General features: G+C 39.5%; 1 protein-coding gene and 2 long non-coding RNA genes across 9 annotated transcripts in view; 2 read left to right on the plus strand and 1 right to left on the minus strand.

The window, feature by feature from the left end:
• LOC309641482 overlaps nt 1–14,512 on the minus strand; it is a 64,207-nt gene that overhangs the window by 23,721 nt on the left and 25,974 nt on the right. The window lies entirely within an intron of this gene.
• Nucleotides 1–14,512, plus strand: part of TFCP2 (transcription factor CP2) — a 52,082-nt gene that overhangs the window by 16,941 nt on the left and 20,629 nt on the right. The gene's annotated exons all lie outside the window — the stretch shown is intronic.
• LOC309641491 lies at nt 6,859–12,785 on the plus strand. Its single transcript, XR_014252635.1, has 2 exons — nt 6,859–9,931; nt 10,233–12,785. It is a non-coding gene; the product is annotated as an uncharacterized lncRNA (long non-coding RNA).

Genomic DNA, 14,512 nt, shown 5'->3' on the forward strand with positions numbered 1-14,512 from the left:
TCCTTCTAAATTTGTTAATTGGCTTTCTACTATATGAAAGAGCTTTTCCAGATACGTGCATCCCTATCTTCATAGCAACACTATTTACAATAGCCAAGACATGGAAACAACCCAAATATCCATCAACAAAGGAATGGATAAAGAAGATGTCGTATACATATACAATGGAGTATTACTCAGCAATAAAAAAGAATGAAATAATGCCATTTGCAGCAACGTGGACCTAGAGATTATCATACTAAGCAAAGTAAGTCAGAAAGAGAAAGACAAATACCATATGATATCACTTATATGTAGAATCTAAAATACAACACAAATGAACATATCTACGAAACAGAAATAGACTCACAGGCATAGAGAACAGACTCGTGGTTGCCAAGGGGGAGAGGGAGGTGGGGGAGGGAAGTATTGGGAGTTTGGGATTAGCAGATGCAAACTATTATATATAGGATGGGGGAACTGTATTCAGTATCCTGTGATAAACCATGATGGAAAAGAATATGAAAAAGAATTTATATATATATCTATAACTGAATCACTTTTTTAAAAAAAGAGCTTTTCCTTCTTATTTATTTTTATCAGTGTAGCCTCATAGATTCTTACTTTATGCAGTAGATTGCAGTCTTTTACTGTCACTGTATATTTTGATCAATTGTTCCAGATTTGGCCAGAGGAACCCCTTCAGGCTGGCTCCACACAGCGGCCTGTAAAAATTAAAGTCTTCTTAATGCCTTTTGTCCTAACATAACTATCGATAGCACCCTCCTTCACTCACCAAAGTGTCCCTGTTTGAGTGATGAATTATATGATTATCTTACTTAAAATGTAAACCAGATCATGTTACTTTTCTCTTGGAAACGCTCCAGTGATTTTGCATCTCACTTTGAATAAAAGCTTCAGTTCTGGCACTGCTCCACATGTGGTGCCTCTGTGACCATCTTGTCCATATCTACCCTTCTCCTTGCTGCTGACCCCAGCCACATCTAGCCTTCTTTCGGTTCCTCAAATGCTATGCACACTCCCACCTCAGGGCCTTTGTATTTGCTGTAACTCTTCCTGGGATAGTCTTCTACATTCCTCACTTCCTTTAGGTTTCTGCCTAAATGTCACTTTATCAGAGAGGCCTTCTCTAACTACCTTCACATAAAATAGCAAGCATCTCCTTCCCCTCACACCAGCACTCTGCCTTCTCTGTTCTTCTTTATCTTTTCCGCAATATTTGATGTGTTATTCATTTGTTTGCGTCTTTCCCCAACTAGAATAAATGTTCCTTGAAGGCAGAGACTTTGTTCTGTTCTCTGCTATATCCCTAGTACCTTAGAAGAGGGTCTAGTAAATAGTTTGTGCTGATTTGTTGAGTGAATGAACTGAACTCACTCTCACTCTGTTTTGTTTCAAAGGCAAGTACAATAGTATAGCAGTTTCTGAGACAACTGTTTCTCTCTATTCACACTGATTTTTGTTCTTTTTTGGTGTTTCTTTTTTGCTGTGCTACTTTTTCAGTACTGTTTACTTTCATTTTTTCCCCTTCAGCTGTCACCTATCCATCTTCCAAAGCTTCATCTTTTTGTCCTGAGTTGATCAGTTGTTACTAACTGTTCCTTTTCTTTCCCTTTAATTCAGAGTCTCTTATGATGGACAGATGAAATTCCGCCCTTTGTCACAAAATCTATCCACTACTTTTTTAAAAAATGGCACCGCTGTAAAAATATAAAGAAATGAGTAAGAATGTTTAACTCCAGATTCAGGATACTGTTGCCTCTGAGAGTTGAAGGGGGCTATAGCTGAGGAAGTATACAGAGGGCTTTAACTGTTAATGCTCTGTTTCTTAAGCTGAGTGGAGTATACACAGGTATTTGTTATACTTTTTTTTTTTTTTTACCTTTTTATATGTCTGAAATACTGCATAATAAATGTAAGGAAAAAAGTCTCTACTACATGATCTATTGCTGGCTAGCTTTCTTCATCTTTAAAATTGTCCTATCCCATTTGTTGTTTTGTTACTAAAGGTCTATAGATGTTTCTTTTTTTTTTATAAATTTATTTATTTTATTTATTTATTTTTAGCTGTGTTGGGTCTTCATCATTGCATGTGGGCTTTCTCTAGTTGTGGGAGTGGGGGCTACTCTTTTTTTTTTTTTAATAAGATATGTGAGGTACATCCTTAACTTTTTTTTTTTTTTAATTTATTTATTTTATTTATGGCTGTGTTAGGTCTTCGTTTCTCTGCGAGGGCTTTCTCTAGTTGTGGCAAGCAGGGACCACTCTTCATCGCGGTCCACGGGCCTCTCACCATCGCGGCCTCTCTTGTTGCGGAGCACAGGCTCCAGACGCGCAGGCTCAGCAATTGTGGCTCACGGGCCCAGTTGCTCTATGGCATGTGGGATCTTCCCAGACCAGGGCTCAAACCCGTGTCCCCTGCATTGGCAGGCAGATTCTCAACCACTGCGCCACCAGGGAAGCCCCTGTGGGGGCTACTCTTTGTTGCGGTGCGTGGGTTTCTCATTGTGGTGGCTTCTCTTGTTGTGGAGCATGGGCTCTAGGTGTGAGGGCTTCAGTAGTTGTGGCATGCGGGCTCAGTAGTTGTGGCTCACAACCAGGGCTCTAGAGCACAGGCTCAGTAGGTGTGGTGCACAGGCTTAGTTGCTCCGTGGCGTGTGGGATCTTCCCAGAGCAGGGCTCGAACCCGTATCCCCTGCATTGGCAGGGGGATTCTCAACCACTGCGCCACCAGGGAAGCCCCTATAAATGTTTCTTTGCTTTCTTAGTTTTCTTGCCCTCTTATAATTCTTATGGAAGATGAACTACAATCCAATAATGTTGCCATTCCTTACTTATCCTACTTTATTACCTTCTTTTTCTTTTTTCCACCTCCTCCTATCCTGCCCTCATTCTTTATCTGCCTTGTTGGCAGTAGTTTCCAGTTGTAGCTGGTAGTTGACTCTCACTATGCATCATCAGGCTAGAATCTGGGAGGAAAATTCATTTGGGACTTAGGAGACACAAATCAGTGTTCTGATTTTTATTTCACCACTAGTTCATGTTTGGTATGCACAGCAATTCCTGGTTGATTCAGTTAGTCACTAAGCAAATTTTTATTCACCCATTCAACAAATATTTGAGTGCCTCCTACATGCTAGGTTTTGTACAGCTTGATTCTGTAGCTTTGAGTCTTTATCATATGCTGCCTTATGCAGGTGCTGTGTCTAGTGCTATGGTGATTAAAAGACAAATCAAGCAGGTTCTTGTTCTCTATTTGCTTACAATTTGGTAGAGAAGATAAGACTTGTATATAAATATGTATGATGCAGGCTAGAAATTGGTATGCCAAAAACACTTATAAAGCGCTGTAGGAGTTCAGAACATAGAAATACTACTTCTACCTTCTGAAGGTGGTATCTCAAGAGTAAGATTTGGTCATGCAAAGTTAGAGACTCTATTCCAGGCAGAGGGATTGTAGGAATAATGGAACTGCTGGATTATGAAGTTTGTGCATCTTCATAAAAAATAATACTAAATTGTTTTTCCTGGTATACTTTGAGTTTAAGTGTTTTGGTTGTTCTGTATCCTAGCCAATACTTTATTTAGTCAGTATTTTAATTTTTGTCAATCAAATGGGTGTGGATTTTAGTGTGGTTTTGATTTGTATTTTCCTGATTTCTTGTGAGTCTGAGCACCTTTTCTTTGTTACGTTATTTATGTTGTCTCCTGAGAAGTAAGTATTCAAGTTTTTATTTGTGGGGAGCAGAGGGGTTGGTCTTTTTTATATTAATTTATAGGAATTTAAAATATATTTTGGATCCTCATCTATTGTCATTTATGTGTACAGCTGGTATCTTCTCCCGGTTTATAGCTTATCATTTCATTTTATGTGTCACTGGTTCCAAAGTTCTTAATTTAGTGTATTATAATTTATCAGTCTTCTCCTTTATGGTATATGACTTTAATGTCTAAGAAATTCTTCCCTACTCTAAGGCCGTAGAATTATTCTTTTCTATTGTCTTCTAAAAGTTTTACATTTTTGCTTTTCACACTTAAATCTTTAATCCACTTAGTTTTTCTGTTTTTGTTTGTGTTTTTTTTTTTGAGTGCACCATGCAGCTTGTGGGATCTTAGTTCCCCAACCAGGGATTGAACCCGGGCCATGGCAGTGAAAGGGCCAAGTCCTAACCACTGGACCTCTAGGGAACTCCCAGAATTGGTTTTTTTAGTTGAATTTTGTATTGGGTATTGTTAAGGATCCAATTTCATTTTTCCCCATATAGATATCCAGTTTTTCCAACATTGTTAATTAAAAAGTCAGTCCTTTTTTCACTGACCAGTGATATCAGCTCTGTCATAAATCAAATTTTTGTATATGTGGGGTCAGTTTATGGGTTCTGTATTCTGTTATATAGTTTAATTTGTCTATCTGAGTCCATACTATTCTGTCGTAATTACTAAAAACTTCGAAATAATATTTGATATCTGACAGGGTAAATCTCTTATGTTTTTTCTTCTTAAGGAGTATCTTGGCTATTCTTGGTTTTGTTAATTGATAAAATTTTAGAATCAACTTGTCAAGTTGAATCCATTGGGATATTGAGTGGGACTGAATCTACAGATCAGTTTGGGAAAAACTGACATCTTTATAATATTCAGTCTTTCAGTCCTTGAAGATGATATAACTCTCTATTTAGGACTTACCTGAATATTTCATAAATTTGTCCCTACTTTCATTACTGATTCAGATTCTCATTATTTCTTACCCAGACTGTTGCCTTAGCTTTAAACTTCTCTCCCTATCTTTTGTCTCCTTTTTCCAAGAGGCAGCCTAGCATAGTGAGATCTGGAACTAGATTTAGGAGTATGAATTCTGGTTCTATCAGGATTGGACAAGTTCCTTAACCTCTGTTGCTTTAATTTAAAATAGAAATAATAATAATAGTACCCACCTCATGAGGTTCTTATGAAAATTAAATGAGTTAATATACGTATTATAAAATAATTAGGACAGTGTTAGGCAAACAGTAAAAGCTCAATAAATGCTAGCTGTTATTATTGCTGTGATTTAAATTCTAGTAGTCTAACTCCAGTGCCTACACTCTTAATTCCTTTACTTTACCGAAAGGAAGATGAGTTCAAGATACATTTTTCAGATAAAAATTCATAGGACTTGTTAATGGGCATGAAGATAAGGGAAAAGTATCAATCTAGGATGCCTTCAAGGGTTCTAGTTTGAGCATTCTGATGAATAGTTTGCCATCCAGTACAAGGGTGGGAGGAATAGGGGGAGGGGAGGTAGACTGGGCAGGTTTGGAGGAAGATTGAGAGTTCTCTTTTGGACCTGGCCCATTTGATATCCTTGAGAGACATCGAAGAGGCAACATTAGACAGGTATTTAAATATGGAATTTGGAGTTCAAAATAGAAGTCTGGACCTAGTAGATATGTTTGGGAGTCATCACAGTAAGTTATTATTAAAGTGTATGGGAATTAATGAGATCATCTGGGAGTGTAGAAAGAGAAGAGCCAAAATCAAGTCCTGAGGTTTTATGGAGGAAGAGGGGTTGCCACAAGGGAGTTGAGGAGGCATTGCTGGTGAGGTAGGAAGAAAATTAGGAGAGGATATTCAGGAGGCCAGAGAGGAGAATAGCCAGTGTAGGAGTTACAGCTATGGTTTTTGTTTTTGTTTTTAATATTTATTTATTTAGGCTGCACCGGGTCTTAGTTGGGCACGTGGGATCTTCGTCATGGCACGTGGGATCTTTAGTTGTGGCATGCGGACTTCTTAGTTGCGGCATGCATGTGGGATCTAGTTGCCTGACCAGGAATCGAATCTGGGCCCCCTCATGATTTCATTGGGAAGCCACTGAAGCATTGTAAACAGAGTAGTGACATATTTGCAAATGAAGCAACTGACAAAGGATTAATCTCCAAGATTTACAAGCAGCTCATGCAGCTCAATAACAAAAAAACGAACAACCCAATCCAAAAATGGGCAGAAGACCTAAATAGACATCTCTCCAAAGAAGATATACAGATTGCCAACAGCCACATGAAAGAATACTCAACATCATTAATCATTAGAGAAATGCACATCAAAACTACAATGAGATATCATCTCACACCGGTCAGAATGGCCATCATCAAAAAATCTAGAAACAATAAATGCTGGAGATGGTGTGGAGGAAAGGGAACACTCTTGCACTGTTGGTGGGAATGTAAATTGATACAGCCACTATGGAGAACAGTATGGAGGTTCCTTAAAAAACTACAAATAGAACTACCATACGACCCAGCAATCCCACTACTGGGCATATACCCTGAGAAAACCATAGTTCAAAAAGAGTCGGGCTTCCCTGGCGGCGCAGTGGTTGAGAATCTGCCTGCTAATGCAGGGGACCTGGGTTCGAGCCCTGGTCTGGGAGGATCCCACATGCCACAGAGCAACTAGGCCCGTGAGCCACAACTACTGAGCCTGTGCGTCTGGAACCTGTGCTCCGCAAGAAGAGAGGCCAAAATATTGAGAGGCCCGTGCACCACGATGAAGAGTGGCCCCCACTTGCCGCAACTAGAGAAAGCCCTCGCACAGAAATGAAGACCCAACACAGACAAAAATAAATAAATAAAAATAAATTATAAGAAAAATCACAGTTCGAGTACTTTAAAAAAAAAAAAAAAGTCATGTACCAAAATGTTCATTGCAGCTCTATTTACAATAGCCAGGACATGGAAGCAACCTAAATGTCCATCGACAGATGAATGGATAAAGAAGATGTGGCACATATATACAATGGAATATTACTCAGCCATAAAAAGAAATGAAATGGAGGTATTTGTAATGAGGTGGATGGAGTTAGAGTCTGTCATATAGATTTACATTTTTAAAGGTTACTCTGGCTGTTGATTGGAGGATAATGATAAAAAGCTAGTTATCATTCCTGAGAAGGGTTGAAGCTTAGTGAACTGGGTGTCTTTTGCTCTGCATATCCTTAGAAATGCAAATTAATTCTCTGTCATCTGTCTATTCATCTATCTACCTACCTACCTGTCTGCCTTCTATCTATAAGAGGAAGGGAGCAAGTAACAGATCTGCTTTGATTGCATCATCTCCAGGGAATATGTTGGCCATTTTAGAAGAAAGGACCTTCCTCAAAGATGTGGTCTGAAGGAGGAGAAACTTTCATAAGCCCTGCCACTGTGAGCATAAAGGGGAGAGGGATAGCTAAAGTCTTTTTACCATTTCATGGGACTGGTATTCTGATACTTTTAGGATTTCCCCAAAAGTCATTAGTGGTTAAAGCGTTAACAAACAGAAAAATGTCTGTGTTTGTCTTTCACTGCAGGGAGGAATGGGGGACTAGGGAGATTGTCCAGCTTTGAAGCTAGCTATCTGGGCTTGGTATCGGGGATGGAATGAGCAAGGCAGAAGAACCTCAAAGGTGGTGAGTGATTCTTGCTAGTGAAGAGGGAGGGAAGCTTAACTGCAAAACAAAGACAAAAACAAAAACAAAAACAAAAGAACTGGTAGACATTTTGGACCTGAAAAGAAGCTTTGAGTTTCGGCAATATAAGGGGCTAAGGTGGTTTCCCTTAGTCACAGGAAAACAAAAACAAAAAACTATTGTTGTTTTCCCAGATAGGTCATAATATGATGCTGGATATCAGATCTTTGAATACGGAAATGGGAGCTCTATTTTTTTATATCAAAACTGCCAGATTCCCTGGAATATATAACCCATGGTTGTCATTCATCACCTAAATGGGAAGAGTCGGTGATTTCAGAAATTTAATGAAAGAGCCTGGTACTAATGATGCCACAGGTGATGTTTTCAATTAGCAGTGTTTTAATGAGATTTGTAGGCTGTAAGAGCTAATCCTGTAATGTAGGAAAAAAACAGAAAGCAGGCCTATATCTGGCAAATCTCCTGAGGTAGGGCTTTGCTGATTCAGATTGCTTTGACTAAACTTTTAATATCTTACAAGCTCTCTGGAAGTAAATTTGTATCTGATATTGGTCAGATACTTTTCAGCTTGCAAAGTAAGTAAGGCTTCTAGACAGATTTGAAATGAGAAGTTTTTAGTGACTTTCTAAGTTAAAGGAAAATAAAAAACACATTGCTTATAGAAGGAAATAAGTGGTAATTGGCAAATAATTCAGCATGGTAGAAATGAGGGAGATTCAAGAACTTGGAGGGGGACTTCCCTGGTGGTCCAGTGGCTAAGACTTCACGCTCCCAATGCAGGGGGCCCGGGATCGATCCCTGGTCAGGGAACTAGATCCCGCGTGCTGCAACTAAAAAGATACCGTGTGCCGCAACTAAGACCCAGTGCAGAAATAAATAAATAAATATTTAAAACAACAACAACAACAACAAAGACTTGGAGGGAAAAAAGAAATTAGCATCATTTTTGGGTCAGCTTTGAGATGAACATAATAAATGACAACAATTCAAATTTCTGGTCTCCTAACTGCTGAAGAATGGTTTATACCTAGAAGCACTTCTTAAAGTGCTTAAAGAACATTAAGCCCAGTATTGAGATCTGGAAAAAAGTTCCAGAAACAGTATTCATAAAGAAAGACTGTCAGATGACCAATATCTCTTTCAAGGACATCATCAGCATAAAATCCAGATGTGTTGTTTTTATCTAGTGCTCGCCTGTGTTTTGAGGTCATACCGAACAGTCCCTTTTCCAGGTTTGAAGTTGAAGTTTGAAGTTCCAGGGGAGTAGAGTTAAGCTACTCAGGGCAGAGTTGTATAAAACACCTACTGTAAACATAGTAGGCCCTTCTGAGTTACGTAATCTGTACTATTTTTAAATAATTCATTTATGCTTCCTCAAGTATTAGTAATACTGTAAGGACAATGAACTAGAATGTAGGAAAACACTAGGTGTTTGTAGAATAATTTAGTAAGATTTGTTGCTGTGCAGAGATAGAAATTTAGATGACAGTGATGCTGTGTGCTCTGTAAGGGGATCTTATCTATAACTTTTTTATTTAAATTAATTAATTTATTTATTTTTGGCTACATTGGGCTTTGTTGCTGCGTGCGGGCTTCTCTCTAGTTGCGGTGAGTGGGGGCTACTGTTCGTTGCGGTGCGCAGGCTTCTCATTGCAGTGGCTTCTCTTGTTGTGGAGCACGGACTCTAGATGCATGGGCTTCAGTAGTTGTGGCACGCAGGCTAAGTAGTTGTGGCTCACGGGCTCTAGAACGCAGACTCATAGTCGTGGCGCACGGGCTTAGTTGCTCCGCGGCATGTGGCATCTTCCCGGACCAGGGCTCGAACCCGTGTCCCCTGCATTGGCAGGCGGATTCTTAACCACTGCGCCACCAGGGAAGCCCCTCAGACTTCACTTTTGATGAAACCTGATATTAGCATTTTTGGCAGCCATGTCACATTGCTTGTCTCACTTAAATAAATTTTTTTTTTTTTAAGTCCTAGTCTTTCTCACATATAGTGGGCCATTTTGTTGTTGCTGTTGTTAGTTCTAAGTGCATGACTTTATATTTATCCTTATTACATTTTATCCTGTTAGACTTAGCCTCCTATTCCAGCCAATTAGAATGACTTTAAAAGTTGATCCTATCATATATGAAATTGCTTTCCCATCCCAGATTCCTGTCATTTGCATATTTGATCATCGTCCTCTTTAGTGCCCTCATCCAAGTCATTTATTTATAAAACATGTTGCAGAGGACAGGTTTCTCTGGGGTCCTGTGGCATATCACTAAACCTTCTTCTAGACTTACCTGCACTCTAGGTGAAGTTGTATAGTTATCTGAAAGCCACTTAACTTATAGAATTCATATTTTTCACCTTCAGCAGGAATATCAAGAGAGACTGTTTTATGCATTGCTGAAATCCAGATATATTTATGCTTATAGCATTCCCTGGTCAAACCACATTTAAAAAGGAAAATGAGGGGCTTCCCTGGTGGCGCAGTGGTTGAGAATCTGCCTGCCAATGCAGGGGACACGGGTTCGAGCCCTGGTCTGGGAAGATCCCACATGCTGCAGAGCAGCTGGGCCCGTGAGCCACAATTACTGAGCCTGAGCGTCTGGAGCTTGTGCTCCGCAACAAAAGAGGCCGCGATAGTGAGAGGCCCGCGCACCGCGATGAAGAGTGGCCCCCGCTCGCCGCAACTAGAGAAAGCCCTTGCATGGAAAAGAAGACCCAACACAGCCAAAAATAAATAAATAAATAAATTTTAAAAAGGAAAATGAGATAGTTTGGTTATGCCTCTAGTAATTCTTGATGCCCTGCCTAAATAACTCATAAACTATTCTTTTAATAACCTTTTCTGCAGTCTTGCCTTGGACTTCATATCAGATCACTCTGGTATAAGGTATGAAGAATATACTCTTTTTTCATTTTGAAAATTGCTACTACAGACATAAAAAGCTAATATGATATTTGGCATTATCAGAATCATGAGATTTGTCTGAGTTTACACACAGAGTGTCACCGATGGGTCTCATCTGCACATTCTTTACTTCTCCTGGTATATAATCTCATCCAGGTATATAATTTCATTCCAGGCACTTTTTGATAGTCTCCTTATGTATCATGATCTGTTAGTCCCATATTTGGTCTTCTTTTTCTATTCTCAAGATGTTTTTTCTTTACAGAAAAGATAGAAGAAAAAACAGGAATTGAGATGTTCTTCTGTCTCTGCTTTATATTAATTAGTAATATGCCATTTACATCAAAGAGTGGACCTGTGCCTTCTCTTACCTGCTTTGCAAGCCTCAGCACATTCTGGGCTTCAGCTCAAGCTTGCTTCTTACATATATTGTTGCTACTTCCTAAAAAATAGTTTCTTTCCTTTTATATATTTAGTTTTCTTGTGCATGTCCTTCTAACTCTTGAGTTGATTCGTGACCTTTCCATCCAGTCTCTTTAGATACCTCCTTTCTGTTTTCCCTCTATCTCAGATAATGTGGGATTGGCAGATTTCATTTTTGAGAACTTTTTCCCATCTCAGACCTTGAGCTTGGGTCCTGTCTCCTTCACTGTTTGAAGCCTGCTCTCACTGTGTTCCTTCTTCCAGCCTACCTGGTTTGGTTGCTTTCTTTTGAGGCTCTCACCACTTCCTCTTTTCTGATCAGTTTCTCTTTCTTGGTCAACTTAGGTTCAGAATTATAATTCTACTTATTCTGCCATCTGGGTGATAGAACAATTAGCAAGGCAAATTTTTTACTATATATGCTGCTTTCTAGTTGAATGAGATTTTTCACCAGATGTTCAGGTAGCAAAAATCTTTTACCACTTTGTGACAGAGGGCTCCTACCAAGAAAGCCAGTTAATTTCACCATTACTCGGTAGTTAGGGCATCTCACTGGCTTCATGTTAAAACTTGCAGGGCTATCTCTCCTGGCCAGGTGTCCTCCCTGATCTGCCCTTCCATCCTTCCCACAGATCCAAGGAAATCAGTCTGCTGTCCTCTCCTCTTTAAAAGTGTTAGGACCAGTTGTTTACTGGATATTTTTTTCTTTTGAAGCTGACCTCAGTGTAGGGTGTAGTCTTTTCAGTTCTTGCCCTTTCATTCTGTAACTAACATAGGGATATTGACATGTTTTATTTCATGTTTTATTTTCATAATGATGGAGTCTAAGTAAGTGTTATAAATAGGGAAGTTAGAAGTTCATGGCATCTTTTTTTTTTTTAAATAAATTTATTTATTTATTTTTGGCCGAGTTGGGTCTTTGTTGCTGCACGTGGGCTTTCTCTAGTTGCAGAGAGCAGGGCCTACTCTTCATTGTGGTGCGAGGGTTTCTCATTGCTGTGGCTTTGTTGCGGAGCACGGGCTCTAGGCATGCGGGCTTCAGTAGCTGTGGCTTGTGGGCTCTAGAGCACAGGCTCAGTAGTTGTGGCACACAGGCTTAGTTACTCCGCAGCATGTGGGATCTTCCCAGACCAGGGCTCGAACCCGTGTCCCCTGCATTGGCAGGCGGAGTCTTAACCACTGTGCCACCAGGGAAGCCCAGAAGTTCATGGCATCTTATTGTCCCAAGTTAGTTTCTAATTTCCTTAGGTGCTGTGGACATCTGTCTGTTTGCCTCTTACTCAAGGTAAAGTTCATCAAACCTCACCCTCTCTTTGCTCCAGGCTCTCTAGAAGAGGGTTTCAAGAGATGGTAGGCCTGGGGGAGAAGGTTAAACCATAGCTGTGCATTAGTAGAGACCAGTAAGAGGCTGTCTTATGTCACAGGGTAACTTATACCTCAGAGGACCATGAAGCAGCTCTTCATGGAATCCCAGTTACGTACAGGAAAGATCATACCTGATATTGTTTCTGTTCCTCAGTTACTTCCACTCAAATGCTTTCTGCTAGGCCTCTACTCTCAGGTGTGGATTTCTACTTAGCAGTGCACATTTACTTAACTTATCTTTAACAGGTAAGATTTCTATATCCTTATATTTGATCAGAGATACTGTGAGATGTTGAAAATTCGAAAATGATCAAAATTTATTAGGGCTGGACTTCCCTGGTGGCGCAGTAGTTGGGAATCCACCTGCCAATGCAGGGGACACGGTTTTGAGCCCTGGTCCGGGAAGATCCCACATGCCGTGGAGCAACTAAGCCTGTGTGCCACAACTACTGAGCCTGCGCTCTAGAGCCTACGAGCCACAACTACTGAGCCTGTGTGCCTAGAGCCCATGCTCCTCAACAAGAGAAGCCACTGCAATGAGAAGCCCACGCACGCAACAAAGAGCAGCCCCCGCTCACGGCAACTAGAGAAAAGCCCACGCACAGCAACGAAGACCCAACACAGCCAAAAATAAATAAATAAATAAATTTATTTTTTTAAAATGTATTAGGGCTGAATATTCTGGAGAAACAAAAATATAAATCATGTCAACAAGTATTTACTAAGCACACAAAAGAGAAGTTACTCCCTTTAAATAGCTCATGTTTCATTGGAATGAATTAAGTATACGAGGCAATCAAAGAATATAATAAAATGCTAAATTATACATTGGTATCAACTACTTAGAGTCCACTAGAGTTGGTTTTCCAAATCTGTACTCAATTTATGTCTGAGAAGGAGCAGCCTTCTGTATTTCTAGAATTGTTTCTTGCTGAATTTGTTTGTTATTGTTTTGGTGTAAACAGGGGCCTAGAGCTGGGTTTGCCAGTGACCTTTAGCCTCCACCTCTAGGAATGTGCAACTGAGTGGTATTCTTGCTCCCGCAAGCTCCCGCAGCAGAGTGAAAGCAACACAGTGTGGTGGGAACATGAGTAATTCAAATATATTTGAGCATTTTAGATTTTAAAATCTCTCATGAGATAATACAGTTTTGTGTATTTGGGTTGGCTGTGCTGTTTTGAGTTAATTTTAGTGGTAACTTTTAGAATCAATTTTAGAATTCCGGCCTCAAATGACAGTCCTTTGCTTAGTCATAAGGGGTTAGGTGTAATGCCACATTATATTGAGAAGACTAGCAACTGTTGTTATATATTAACCTTACTAGGCACTGATACTTGAGAAGAAAAAAAACCCCTACGTTCATAATGTTTCAGCTGTTGCTATGTTGCAAAATCCAGTTTGCCTTGATTCCTGGTAATAGCCACTAATCTTTCAAGGAATTATCAGATATGATGCATTTGAGGATGATAAGGCAACAAAGTCTCCAAAGACTAACCTCATGTTTCTTAATTTTGTAGTGTTTTGCTTTATTTTCTATACTGTTTGCTGTGGGAGCAGTGGTAGCTTCCTGATTTTGAGAAGAGGAAGAACTGGGACAGAGTACTTTTTTAGAAACCCCAGTGCTTCTACAGTTTTGTATAATCTCAAGGGAACAATAGTATGTTTCGCCTGACAAATTAATATGGACAGAAAGAAGGATTCCCCACCTTCTCCACTCTTAACCCCACCCGTATAAGCAAAGCACACACACCTTCAGGCCTAAGGAAGAGGGAAGCACCCTTTGTTTTTCTTGCCTTTGAAATACTTTTTAGCAACAAGAAACCTGTGTTTCATAAACACTGGTTTGTATCTCTGCTGACTGGATTCAACTCATAACATGTCTTTGCTATTTAGACATCAGCAGAAAGAAATTTCTTTTCTAACCCTCCCTTTTTTTTTTTTTTAACATTCATGCCATTAAATTTTTATTGTACCTATGTGTATTCTTAGGTCAATAATCAGAACATTTGCTGCTTGTTTTATATTCCAATAAGAATTTATAATGTTATATATATGATTCATTTGATTGCAGTCACTTTTCTATCAATTGTTGTTTTTGCCTGAATGTAATAACCTTATAATCTAATGTTTGGGGATAATGTAGACCGCTGAGGGATATAGGTGCATATAAGGAATGCCTTTCCATCTGTGGATAGTAAAATTGATTTTGATCTCTTTGTTTTACGGTATAAGCATAATATTTAAATTACAGGTAAAGGTTTGAGTGTATTTCATTTTGAATGTGGGGAATGTTGACAAGAATCACTGGATCCCTGACCTCTAACCCTTTAGAATCTCAGTTGTTTTTTTTATGTTATGTATCTGTTGCCTTTCT

Source organism: Balaenoptera physalus (assembly GCF_965194825.1).
Source record: "Balaenoptera physalus genome assembly, chromosome: 13".
Classification (NCBI taxonomy): domain Eukaryota; kingdom Metazoa; phylum Chordata; class Mammalia; order Artiodactyla; family Balaenopteridae; genus Balaenoptera; species Balaenoptera physalus.